The sequence below is a fragment of the Balaenoptera ricei genome, chromosome 6 (genome assembly GCF_028023285.1).
Source record: "Balaenoptera ricei isolate mBalRic1 chromosome 6, mBalRic1.hap2, whole genome shotgun sequence".
In the NCBI taxonomy this organism is placed as follows: domain Eukaryota; kingdom Metazoa; phylum Chordata; class Mammalia; order Artiodactyla; family Balaenopteridae; genus Balaenoptera; species Balaenoptera ricei.
Window position 1 is genome coordinate 114,714,489 of NC_082644.1, and position 12,064 is coordinate 114,726,552.

The following is a 12,064-nucleotide window of genomic DNA, read 5'->3' on the forward strand; positions in this document are numbered from 1 at the left end:
ACTTGACAGCCATGAACACAGACCCAAGAATTTGAAAAACACCCTTTTACTTCTTTTAGTGCTGTTACCTTGAAAAGGAATCTTATTTTTTTGCCAACCTTTCACCATGTGGGCTCTGAACAGTCATAGCTCTTTGTTAGACCCTCAGAACCAAGTCTAATGCTTTTAACTTATTAGCTGCCCCCTGGTAGGCAACTTGGGACAGATTTCCCCGGGGGTGTGGGACCCAGAGCATTTGAGGCTTCTTTCGGGTCTCTCTCAGCACCCGCAAGCTGAGACCCTTGTCTTCGGCTTTGTCCTGTCTCGGGGCAAGTCCCTATTTTGTTGGGGTATACATCCATTCCGTGGGTTGGAGCAGCTTCACCCTCTTTGTAGGAGAGGAGAATATCTGTGGTTTTAAAATTTGCTCGCCTTTTTTCCCCCACTGGGTGAAATTTAGGGAAAGTCATGCCCAAATCCAGTGTAGCCTGCCGTGACTGACTTACCAAAAAGGGCTCCCAGTTTCCTGCCACAACGAATATTCTTATTTTTATATTGAACTATTTTACATATTTAATTAAAGCAGTTACTTTGGGCTCCTTTATGTGTAAGAAAAGGATTGTATGCTTTTTGGCCTCCGCTTTTTAATTGGTCTTTTGCGGTTTTCACTGTGTTGCAGTCTTTTCAAATATAATCTCAGGCTGTGTTTGCTTAATAGATGTGAAGACTTTTTAATTACTTTGGGAATACATTTCAGCCACTCTAAATTCTCCTTTTGATCCCCGCGATAGTTCCACAAATTCCCTTGAGAATTCGCCTTTGGATGCTTCCCCTTCTTGTTCCCACTGAGCCTGCGATTGCCAAAGTCACCAGAGACCTTTCTGCTACCAAATCCAGGTGACGCGTTTAGCCTTTAGCTCACGGGCCCACTCTGCACATGCGCCCTGTTAAAACTTTCCCCTCCCTTGGCGTATGCGCCTCTGCTCTCTCGTACTTCTCTTTCTACCTCCCTGCTGCACCTTCTCAGCTTCTTTTAGGGAGCTCTTCTCTTCTGCCTGGCCCTTGAATTTGGGTGCTCCTCAGGGTTCTCTTCTCACTCTGTCTGCTCTCCCTCGTCATCTTTCCTATCCCCATCGCTTCAGGTACTGTCTTTAGGCTGGTGACTCACAGATCCATATATTCTTCCCAGGTGTCTGTCCACAGCATATAGGACCACCTGCCCAAATGTCCACTGGACATTGCCATGGGAAATTGAACCTTAAAACGCCCACCACTGAACTCACCGTCGTTGCTCTTTGCCCACCCACACCACTGGGTAAATGGCTCTACCTCTCCTTCCGTTGCTAATTTCAGAAACCAGGAGCTCACCCATAGCCCACATCCAACCTCTTACCAAATTCTGTTGGTTATATGTTCTCAACAGATATCATGGGTAAGTTGCTCTTATTCACATGGATGTGCACTCACAATGCCAGACAGTCTTATATATGTATGCATGGAAATATGTATTATGTATATGTACTAATATAAATTTCACAACTACCTGATGGGGTATAGATACGTTCGTTACCCTCATTTTATAAATGAGGTAACTGAAGTTCAAAGAGATTAACTTGTCCAAAGTCACACAACTAGTAAGTTGCAGAGCTTGTCCCCCTGTCTTATGCACAGTAGGTTGTATTTATTTAAAAGTTCTGTGATCTCCCCATTGTTACAGGCTGTGCTCCAATGCCCCTCATACCTTACTGCACATACAAATCACTTGAGGAATTTGTTTAAGATTCAGGCTCTGATTTGTCATGTCTGGAGTAAACCAAATAGTGTGCATTTTTTTACAAGCTTCCATTGTGAAAATGACTTTTAGTTCCTTATATGTTTCTCATTTGATCTCTTAAGGAGATAGGAATAGGAAAAGGACAGGTGTGTTTGCTTCTATGAACTCCCTTTTTGGAGTGACATTTGGGTCATTTCCTCCTTCTCTGAGCTTCCGGCAGTTTTTCTTGGTCTCCCTGACTTCTCAAAGATTCCATTCAGCAAGTTTTGATAAGAACATCCAGTTTGTCAGAATCCTCAGCTGTAGTTAACCTGATTCTGGGGGATGATTTCCTTAATGCTACAGAGAGTACTTTCCCAAATGTCCCACTCTGTCAGCATCATACTTATGCTTTCAAACAAATAACAACAACAACAAAACAACAACAGAAAGCCTTCACATCTCTCCTTTGCTTATGGAATAGAGCTTTTAGCTTTCCACAAATGGCTCCAACCAATCTTTGGAGGCTTCACGCCTCTGGCCCATGATCCAGCCAAATAGGCCTTTACTCACCGTCACCCAGGCCTCTGGGGCTTTTTTATGCCTCTCCGTCCTTCTAAAATGCCTTCTTGAAATACGCCTCTACCAGGGCTGTTTTCCATGCAGCCTTACCTGATTCCCCTATGGGAAAATCATCTTTCACTCTTTAGAACCCTGCAATTCTTTGCATTTCTCTATGGCACCTGTCATATTTTACACTGAAATTATTTGTGTGCATTTCTTATACCTTTTCAGTAGGCAGAACTCATGGTTCTTTCTTGTTGTATCCCCAGTGGCATCTAGCTCACTGCCAAATGTCTATGTATTAGCTAAAAGATCAATTTTGCTAAAAATCTGGTGTCTGATCAATTTTTTCTTTTCTTAAATTTTTATATTACTTTCCAGTCTCTCTGTGTGTATGTGCACATGCATGCCGATATACTTTTAAACATACTTTTCTGATTATAAAAGGAATACATGCTCATTATAGAAAATTTGAAATATAGTGGAAAAGCACTGGAAAATTAAATTAGTCTGTAATCCTACCACCTATGGATAATCACTATTAAGATTTAGTGTGTGGGGGCTTCCCTCGTGGCGCAGTGCTTAAGAATCTGCCTGCCAATGCAGGGGACACGGGTTCGAACCCTGGTCTGGGAAGATCCCACATGCCGCGGAGCAACTAAGCCCGTGAGCCACAACTACTGAGCCTGCGCGTCTGGAGCCTGTGCTCCGCAACAAGAGAGGCCGCGACAGTGAGAGGCCCACGCACCGCGATGAAGAGTGGCCCCCGCTTGCCGCAACTGGAGAAAGCCCTTGCACAGAAACAAAGACCCAACACAGCCATAAATAAATAAATTAATTAATTAAAAAAAAAAGATTTAGTGTGTATCCCTTTAGTAATTAAATTTATATACAAAATGGTTTTATATATTTTTTTGTACTTCTTTACTTAAAAACAAAGTAGTCTCTTTTTGAAGACATAGATACTCTTCCACAAACAACTTTGTCTTCTTCCATCCAAATCTCTTATTTCTTCTGTATGTCTGATTGGCTACGCACTGGCTAGGACTCCAGAACCATAGTAAATATCATGGTTGCAGGCATCCTTATCCTGCAATTCCAAGTAAGTTTTTTAGGCAGTATGTGACGGTTATCTTTTCTCAATCATTGTGTGTCTGAGAACGTCTTGAGCTATGCCTTCCATAAGAACAGCTTGGTTGGTTTTAAAATTTCTGAGTCATCACCTTTCTCTCGTAAAAATGTTGGGGACTTCCCTGGTGGCACAGTGGTTACGAATCCGCCTGCCAGTTCAGGGGACACAGGTTTGATCCCTGGTCCGGGAAGATCCCACATGCCGTGGAGCAACTAAGCCCATGCACCACAGTTACTGAGCCTGTGCTGTAGAGCTTGAAAGCCACAACTACTGAGCCCGCGTGCCACAACTACTGAAGCCCATGTGCCTAGAGTCCGTGCCCTGCAACAAGAGAAGCCACCACAATGAGAAGCCCGCTCATGGCAACAAAGAGTAGCCCCCACTCGCCGCAACTGGAGCAAGCCCGTGCGCAGCAACAAAGACCCAACGCAGCTGAAAATAAATAAATAAATAAATTTATTTTTCAAAAAAATTCACAAATTTTGATCTGTTACTGTATTGTTTTCCTAGGCCTGCCGTAACAAATTACCACAAACTGAATGGCTTAAAACAACAGAAATTTATTCTCTCGTAGTTCTGGAGGCTAGAAGTCTGAAGTCAAGATGTTGGCAGGGCCACACTCCCTCTGAAGGTTCGAGGGAGAAATCCTCCCTTGCCTCTTCCAGCTTCCATGGTTGCCAGCAATCCCTGACATCATTTGGCTTGTAGCTGCATCACTCCAATCTCTGCTTCACGTGGCCTCCTGACCTGCATTTCTGTATCTGCATCTCCCTCTTTTCTCTTATAAAGACACCAGCCATTGGACTTAGGTCCCACCCTAATTCAGTGACCTCATCTTAACTTTTTTAATTACATCTACAAAGACCCTCTTTGCAAATAAGAGCACATTCTGAGGTTCCAGGTGGATGTAAAGTGGCGGCAGGGGGCGGGGAACACCATTCAAGCCAGTATAGTTACTTTCTGCCCTATAGTGTTCAGAAAGAAGCCTGAGACAATTTAGTTTATTTTCTTTCTTGGAAACCTTTCCTGCCTGGATCTTTCTCAAACCTTCTTCTTTATTCTTTTATTTTAAAAATGTTTCCCATAGTTTCTCTGTGTCTTTCTCTTCTCATCAATTTTTCCTAAAATATTGCATCTTTGCAAATCTTGGACCCAGGTCTTATGTCACGGATGAATATTTTCTTCAGATATATCTTTGATTATTGCTCATTTTTTCCCCTTGAAACAATAAGGAAGATCTTTTTTCTGTCCTCTGTAGCTGTCTTTTCTTTCTCATTATTTTCATTTTGTTTTGTTCCTTTTCATTTTGGAAAGGCATCTCAAATGATAAACATACTACTGTCTCTGTTTTCTACAGTAAACGTTTTGCTTTCCTCCTCCAATGAGGATTTTAATCCTACATTTGCATATTTTGTCCTCTTTTATCTTGCCCGCTTCCACAGGCTTTATACACTTGTTGCAAAAATTGTCTTCTGTCTTATTGAGGACAACAACTGCTTTTCTAAACTTTTATTTTGGTTTCATAGTAAAAAGTGATGAGCTTCCTTTTTTAGTTTTCATGATCATATGTAGCATTTTTTTTCTCATAACTCCCATGTTGGTGATTTTTTTTTTCCTTTTTACAAAATCTTCAAACAAAAACAAAGAGCTATTCAGACCTTGTATTTTCAACAGACAGAATGTACAATGGCCTGAGCCCTCATTGTCCTTTTGGGTACTGCAGCTTCTCTGAACCAAACATCTGGATGGCCAGTGGTTGTGCAAAGCTCCCTGATCAATATCCAGAATCTAGCTGGCATTTATCTTGTAAAGCTCTGCTGGAATGAGATAGGTTTGCTGCTCTGAACGAGTAGCTCTAGAATTTATACATATAGCCAGGACTTAGGGGGCTCCAGGTAGCAGTCTGGTTGGAAGAGGAGTATTAGAGTAATGTTTGCTTAGCTCTTTACATAAGCTTGAGAAAATACCATCTGTGTAGATTAAAGAACAGGATGGAGATTAAGAAAGTTATATCTCCCCCCATCCCAACCACAATTTGGTGCCCCCAGCAGCTTGGCATATTGACAAAACCATGTTCCCCAGGGTACTCTGCTACCAGGACCCTTCCTGTCTGTCTCCCTACCTATGGCATGTTGCTTATGAAGCCTGCATTTTCTAACGTGGACTTTGTCTCCCTTCCTCCCCACATCTTGCCCAATGTGTTCTTGGAGAGAAAAAGAGGTGCTGGAATGGCTGGGGCTACCTTAAAATGCAGTACCTGTGCAGTAAAAGGATGACTCCCAATGTTTTATTGTTACTCTTCATACAGACCCAGTGTTTCTTAGCCCAAAGGAGGTGGTGAAGAGAAAAATAAATTGCCATCGAGCTTTCTGTAATGACCACAAATTTGCTCTGTTTTGGGCAACAAAGTCAGTGACCAAATATGTTTCCCAGTTCTTCTCCATTGGCCATACAGTAAGTAGATTTTGGCCATAGGGTGGACAGTCAGTCTTCAGACTCATGAATTGTCATCTTTTGTGCTGAATCTTCACAAATATTTTACTGGGAATTTGAGTATCAGGGACTGCTAGTCAGATATTATTTTAATGAAGAAACCAAGATGGATAGCATTTGAGATGAAGGGTTAGATGACAGTACTCATCCTGACTTGCCTCAGATTTCTCAATAGAATAGGTGGAGAGGTCATTGCTTAGAAGAAGAGGTGTTTCTGGAGTGGCGATTTGGTGATTGACAAGTCAGGGCCAAGATGGGAGATGTAATGGGAAGTGAAAAAGGAATAGATAAAAGAACTGGGGAGTGGTAGTGAAGATCTAGCCATGGTCAAGAAGCACGAGCTTGTCGTAGGCCTAGTCATATGGAAACATGTTTCTTTGAACACAGAAGGGAAGTATGAGAGTTTACTTGGTAGGGGGTGATTGAAAACTGGGACTTGACTTGGTGGGCTTAAGTAGAACTCAGCAGTACAAAGGTCTATGTGTTAGTAAATGCAGTGTTGATGTGATTAACCACAGATCCCCAGCTAGAATGTGTACCAGAAAGAGCCAGCATGGGTTATAAGTCAGGTACTGTGATGACAAATCTATACCAGTGTGGGTGAGAGCAGGTTTGGGGTCTTAGTAGTGGATGGCAAAGCCATGAAGTTAAGTGAGGTCATTGGATTTGAGACAGCTGAAGGACGTGAGCTCAAGACATCAGATAAATCATTGTGATGGACATTGAGTTTGCTGAGGATGGTGGCCAGAGATGTGGATGTAAGTCTGAGCCCAGATCTGAGGCCTTGGCTGTTCTTTAGCCAACAATTATCTTCCTAGCTGGGGAATCTTCTAACCAATTCAGGTTCTCTTACATGTGCCCTGGTGCTCAGCACTCCAGCTGCCCAACCTCCCAAATCTTTTCTCCACCCCATGGCACAGGCAGAATAGGATGGAGGTGAAGAGTGGGAGGAAGAAAACATCTCCTCTGGTCCCCATGTCCACTCCCTTGCCTCTCGCTGCAGACAGCGGAAGTGAACCAGACTGACCAGGAGAAGTGAACCAGGGGCCCAGGAGCAGCACTTGCCAGTCAGGGGATGGCTTATTCCACCCATGTTCAGGCCTTATCTCCCCACCTTTTTTTGATGGAAACATTTGAACTTTCTTTCTTCCCTTCTGAGCCATACTTTCCAAATCAGGGGTATGGATGTGTGTCAGTGTGTCTACATGTCTGATTTGCATATGCAAATGGTCTCCTTGACCAGTATTTGTAGTTTTTAAAATCTACTTATGTTGGAAATCATTTCTCAAAGGTCCTGTACATCTTCCAGAATAAATTGCATTATAGTGACGAAACCTGCAGCTCCCCAAGGCAGAGCTGTCCCTCCAACCTCTGACCGCCCCCAGTGCCCCATCCTTACTTCTGTGCTGTGGCATTTAACCAGGTTATGTGTGATTTATCTGTTTACATGTGTGTGTCTCTCTCTCCCAGTAGGCTCTGTGCTCCTCCAGGGTAGGGATCATGTTGCATTTGTCTTTATAATTCCAGCAGTTAGTACAGGCCCTGAGAAATTAGTTCTCAATAATATCGGAAGAGTGACAAATGTTTAAACAGACCTTCCAAGAGTGTAAATGCAGCACTGAAATGGTTTAATCATACTAACAATAATCAGGGCATTTTATATTAATCATTATCCTATTATTATTAAAATACATATTGTTATAACATGATTGAGCACTTCCTATGTCCAGAAACTATTCTAGGCTCATTCCATGTTTTATATTATTGAATCCTCTCCACAAGCCTAAAAGCGGCTGCAATCATTGTCCTCATTTTAGAGATAAGGAAAACGGAATTTAGAGAGGAAAAATTAAGTGATTTGCCCAAGGTCACACAGCTAGTAAGTGTGGAACTGAAATTTGAACCTGATCATTTGGGTGCCAAAACCCACACATGTAACCACTCATTTTAAAGAGAGGAGATAGGGGCGGGGGATGGAAATCTGAAATATTATTTTTAAACTTATAATTTACACAAATTTTAAAAGATTTTTTCCCTGGGTTAAAATACTGTTTCTGTGACTTATATATACCTGAATGCCAAGTACCCAGTGCATGATAAGCAGAGACCGCAGGGATCCTAGCGCTGCTTAAAGTATGGAAACAGACACCAGCCCAAAGAAACAAAGCAATTCAGTAGAGAGGAAAGAGCCTTTTGTTTTTGAAAATTTATGTATTTGTATTAATTTAGGAAATATTCTCATCTAATTGCCTCTAATATTAAACTAATAATACTTTTATTTACAGTAGTTAATGAATAACACTTTATTCTTCCTTTTTTAATTTTTTCTTTTACATTAATTTGTTAAATCATACAGATGGATATTATTGCTTGGATATTACTTTTTTCCAGAAATAAAACATCTAAGACATTGAACACTGTTTAGTGTTAAATGAATCAGTTACACTTCGGCTGAAATTAGAAAGCCTCTACTCCAGATATTAAATTACATGAATTTCCACCGTTTTTAGTGTATTTAACTAACTGAAGGTGTTTCAGCCTGAGAAACTGAATTGATCTTGGTCACCCAGAGTTGCATCAAGGTCCAGCATGTCACAGTCCTGTCCAGCGGAACTTTCCGTGACTGTGGAAATTTGTCATTTGCTCTGTCCAGGGTAGCCATCACCTGTGGCTACTGAACACTTAAAATACGGACAGCGCAACAGAGGAACTGAGTGTTTTTTATTTTATCTCAATTAATTTAAAATTAGATTTAAATGGGGCTAGTGGCTCCAGTATTGACCAATGCAGGAACTCTAAAGGAATCCCTCACAGGACCAGGCAGATCCTAACCAAGTGATGATTTGATTTGCTTTTTCCCTTTTCTCTCTTGGGCGCAGTCCTCCTCAGTACCGATCCTTTGGTGTATGACCAGGTTAGAAACGTTAGACAAAATAAAATAACGTAAAAATCATGTCTTTTTTTCTTAGCATTACTCACGTTAAATATATGTTAATTCCCTTTCCCTGAACTTCTGCACCAAAACAAACTCAAAAGAATTCTGCTATTTGTATCTTCTGTAGGGAAACTCTCCCCTGCGTTCCCGGTGAGTGAGGGTGTGGCTGGCAGGTGGAAGTGGGGCCCTTCCCCTCCTTGAAGACCCTCTGAGCCAGGACTGCCTCTGTGGGGTGGTGTTCTGACAACCTCTCCAGTTCTACAGTTATTGGTGTATTCAGGTTTCTTCCCCTCCTTAAAAGAATCTTCATTATGTATATTTTCCTAGAAAATTTCCATTTCACTGAAGTTTTTGGTAATAGTCGCATAGTCTCACATGGTATTCTCTCACACTTTAAAAAATCTCTTTTCTTCTTAGCAATTATATTTTCTTTATTATCACTCTGTGTATTTGTGTTTGTCTTTGATTTGTATTTATTTCTTTATTTTATTGAAATATAGTTGATTTACATTATTGTGTTAGTTTCAGGTGTACAGCAAAGTGGTTCAGTTATATATATGTGTATATATACACATTTATGTATATACAGGTATATATATAATTTTTCAGATTCTTTTTCATTATAGGTTATTACAAGATATTGAATATAGTTCCCTGTGCTATACAGTAAGTCCTTGTTGTTTATTTATTTTATACATAGTAGTGTGTATCTGTTAATCCCAAACTCCTAATTTATAAAAATACGGAATGCTTCACAAATTTGCATGTCATCCTTGCTCAGGGACCATGCTAATCTTCTCTGAATCGTTCTAATTTTAGTATACATGCTGCCGAAGCGAGCACTCTTTGCTTTTTAGAATCAGACTTGCTGGCCATCTCTTGGATGTGTTTATCAATTCTACTGCCTTTCTAAATCTGTAATTTCTGCTCTGATCTTTTATTGATTCCTCCCCCCTGCTTTCCTTGGGTGTATTTCATTGTTCTTTTTGTACCTTCTAGCAGTTAATGCTTTAGTTCATTGTTTTTATTCTTTCTTATTTAATGATGAAATCATTTAAGTATCTGAATTTTCCTGTAAATACAGCATCTATTGCATTATCTGTTTTGATAGGTACTGTTCTCGTTGATGTCTGGATAGTGTCCAATTTTAGTTTTCCTACTTGACCCAAGAGTTTTTTCAGATGTATATTTTTTATCCTTTTGACACTAACTTCTCATTCAGTTGCACTATACTAAAAAAATCATCTGTATAGTTTCTGTTTTGCAGAATTTATTCATGCTTGCTTTTATCCAATATTTGATCAGCTTTTAAAACTTTAATAGATTTTCTTTAAAGGTATGTATTCTCTGTTTGTACCTTGATAAATTCAGTATATGTCTATTAAATTATGCTTATTAATTTTATTATTTGATTTCTCTGTAATTCCTTACTATTTCTTGCCTTGACCTATCAGAGAGAAATATATTAAAATCCCCCATTATAATTATAATTTTAGAAACTCCATCTATTTATAAGAGTTTTGTTTTATAATGAGTGTCTATAATTATTATATTTTGGGAGTGAGTAGCTCTATCTATCCATGTACCATAACTTTTTTTTTTTTTTAATTTATTTATTTTATTTATGGCTGTGTTGGGTCTTCGTTTTTGTGCGAGGGCTTTCTCTAGTTGTGGCAAGCGGGGGCCACTCTTCATCGTGGGGCGTGGGCCTCTCACTATCACGGCCTCTCTTGTTGCGGAGCACAGGCTGCAGATGCGCAGGCTCAGTAATTGTGGCTCACGGGCCCAGTTGCTCCGTGGCATGTGAGATCCTCCCAGACCAGGGCTCGAACCCGTGTCCCCTGCATTGGCAGGCAGATTCTCAACCACTGTGCCACCAGGGAAGCCCCATAACTTTTTTAATGATATTTTTTTCCTAAGTTCTGCCATCTGATTTTATTATTCCCTCACCATTTTCTCCCCAACTTACCATGAGTATTTTTTACTTTGCCTTTCTTTTTCAGGATTATCTTATTGTATTTACTGTATTGTTTTATTTTATTATCTCTTGCAGCTAGTTGGATTTCATTTGTATTTCCAATCCTCGAGTCTTTCTTCCTTTAATAGAGGAGTGTAGCCCATTGATATTTATTGTAATGTCTGTGCTGTTCTCTCCAATGACCTCTAGGAGGTGTTCCAGACTCCCCGTTATCCACTTCCTCATTTTACCCCTCTCCCTCACTCCATCCTTTAGGAGTGCAGATCTGGACTGATCAGATTAAAAAATATCTTACTGGTCACTGAACTCCTGGGTAGGCAGACCACTTGCAAAGGTCAGAGCACATGTGGGAATGTCCTTTTTGGACATTTCTCCTGAAGAATAACAAAGGGCCAGGTATACTCCTGTGTGAGGAGACTGCCTGACTCCCTCCTCTCTGCTGGCTTTAGAGGGGTGAGATCTCAGATTGCCTTGCTCTCTACTTTGTTTCTAAACCTTTCGGGCTGGTCTGCAGTAAATAAAGGCATTCTCTAGTTGTGGTCTAGCTCATTAGTAGGGGACCTTACCAGAGGGTAGTTGGTCTATGGAATGATTTGGTTGGCCTTGGGTTCTCTGCCCAAAGACCATCTTAACAACACCCCAGTCCATTATTCCTTGTATTTTTCTCTCAGGTATGTTCTCTGTGTTTTTGATAATCATTTTCCTCTATTTATCTCAAACTGATATTCTAATCTACTCTTTTGGGGTATTTTCTTCTCAGTAACTAATTTTGAATTCACTATGGTCACTGTGAAATGTGGTCTACATTTCAAAATTCAGAAACCATGCTTTTACATCAGAAAGCTGATCACAGATTGTTCCATATTCATAGATCAAGTATCCTCCCAAATTATTACAATTAGTGATGGCCTAAAATTTCCTTGTGCTTTTTGTAGTAAATTATATTTCCTAGAACATTTGCTCATATACCTCAAGTCAGTTTCCACATTTTAAATTATGGACTTGTCATAGGTTTCATGATTTTTTTCTTTGTTCTTCCTTGTAAGGTATGTTATAGGGTATATAGTTGGCTTAGAACATCAAAATGCAGTTAAAAACAAGTGTATTTCTCTGTCACATCCAGCCAAGCATTTTAAGTTGTTGGGTGGCTGTGCCCCACACATTCAGGCTTGGGATGAACCCACTGTCTTCAATATGGACTTCGAGGTCTCTCTGGTCATTGAGGTTTAA

At 40.4% G+C, this 12,064-nt stretch overlaps 1 protein-coding gene and 1 non-coding gene across 3 annotated transcripts in view; one reads left to right on the top strand and one right to left on the bottom strand.

Annotated features, from left to right (window-relative positions):
- The window catches only part of GARNL3 (GTPase activating Rap/RanGAP domain like 3), a 154,895-nt gene that overhangs the window by 54,158 nt on the left and 88,673 nt on the right, over positions 1–12,064 (top strand). The window contains exon 1 of one of the 2 annotated variants that reach the window (XM_059926577.1): positions 9,496–9,522. The exons of the other annotated variant lie outside the window; for it this stretch is intronic. The gene's annotated coding sequence lies outside the window, so the exon portion shown is untranslated. Of the gene's footprint in view, positions 1–9,495; positions 9,523–12,064 lie in introns of those variants that run through there. 2 annotated transcript variants of the gene reach the window in all.
- LOC132368331 (U6 spliceosomal RNA) lies at positions 9,593–9,699 on the bottom strand. Its single transcript, XR_009504067.1, has one exon. It is a non-coding gene; the product is annotated as a U6 spliceosomal RNA (small nuclear RNA).